Below are 1709 nucleotides of genomic sequence, written 5' to 3' on the forward strand. Positions count from 1 at the left end.
CTGATGTTTGATAGGATGAGGCTCATCATCGAAGCCAGTGGTATTTTCTTTGTATAACTTTTGAACCATTTTACTAAATTCCTTCTTAAATTGAAATGCCTGATTTGCTTCTGTGCCATTTTCACATTCATTATTGCCAGCGTCGTCTTACCAGCACGTGCTGGTGGCACATGAAAAACAATATTCAAGCATGATTGCTGCCAGTGCTACCAGACTGGCTCCCGTGCAGGTAGTACGTAAAACACCTTTTGATCGTGGTCGTTGCCAGAACAGACTGACTGGCCCTCGTGCCGGTGGCACGTAAGCACCCACTACACTCTCAGAGTGGTTGGCATTAGGAAGGGCATCCAGCTGTAGAAATATTACCAGATCAGATTGAACCTGGTGCAACCTCTGGCTCACCAGTCCTCAGTCAAACTGTCCAACCCATGCTAGCATGGAAAGCAGACGTTAAACGATGATGATGATAGATGAGACTTTGTGTGAGTGTGTAATACAATATAGTTTTAATGTTCCCAAGTATGACAGAAGCAGGAAAAATGAATATATGAGTGCAAATGTCACACAAAAAAGATCTGTGCGAGTGTCACATAAAAAGCACCCATGTCAGTGCTATGTATAATGTACTGGTGTTGATACTATTTTTTAAAGACTCTGTAAAGTGGCTAGCATTAAGAAGGGCATCCAGCCATAGAAACCATGCCAAAGCTGACACTGAAGCCTGGTGCAGCACTCCAGCTCCTGTCAAATTGCCCAACCCATGCCAGCATTGGGAAATGGATGTTAAATAATGATAAATATTTGAGTGAAACCATATCTATGTCATACACTAGACAATTGTGTCATTAATTTCACTAATTCATCTCTAAATGACTTAAACTAGAAGCACTAAGAAATACCTTACTTGACAAGCTCCTCCTATTTATTTGTAATATATAGCAAATGACAGCAGGGATTAAAAAAATTTGGGCAGGTAGCTCAGTAAGTGCTCCATGCGATGAGCCTGACTAACAGACTGACTAGTGAAAGAGTATAGCAATCTGTGTGGGTTAGACATCTCGTAACATGTACAAACTGTAAATCCAAAGTTACTCACCAATTGATAGGTTGGTACAGAGTATAACAGTAATCAGAGAAAGAATGAGGAGTTATATGACTTTATTAGCTAACAAATGTTTTTCAGAGAGAGTCGAGACATGTAAAGAGCACCTTTCGAGGCAAAATGGCTGAGCTCCTTTTGAGTGTTGGACCTCACGGAGGCAGTGACCAAAACTTTTGACATTATGTCATGCTTGAGAAAACCATCAAGCTGAGCAAAATCGCAGTCATAGCAGATACTGGTGCCATGCAAATGGCATCCATGCAGGTGACACGTAAAAGCACCTATTACATTCTCAGAGTGCTTGGCATTAGGAATGGCATCCAGCTGTAGAAACCATGCCAAATCAGACTGGAGTCTGATGTGGCCTTCCAGTTTGCCAGCCCGTCAAACAGCCCAATTCATGCCAACATGGACAACAGACGTTAAATGATGATGATGAAAAATTAAAATAAGAATGTGTCTCTGTCTGTCTGTCTGTATATATGTATGTATGTGTGTATCACTAAGACTCGAGAACTAAACAATATATAATGCATATATATATATATATATATATATATATATATATACACACATATATATACACATATATATAGATAGATAGATA

General features: G+C 39.8%; 1 protein-coding gene across 6 annotated transcripts in view; it reads right to left on the minus strand.

Annotated features, from left to right (window-relative positions):
* LOC106881150 (pre-mRNA-processing factor 40 homolog A) overlaps positions 1 to 1709 on the minus strand; it is a 123166-nt gene that overhangs the window by 17645 nt on the left and 103812 nt on the right. The gene's annotated exons all lie outside the window — the stretch shown is intronic.

The sequence above is a fragment of the Octopus bimaculoides genome, chromosome 1 (assembly GCF_001194135.2).
Source record: "Octopus bimaculoides isolate UCB-OBI-ISO-001 chromosome 1, ASM119413v2, whole genome shotgun sequence".
NCBI lineage: Eukaryota > Metazoa > Mollusca > Cephalopoda > Octopoda > Octopodidae > Octopus > Octopus bimaculoides.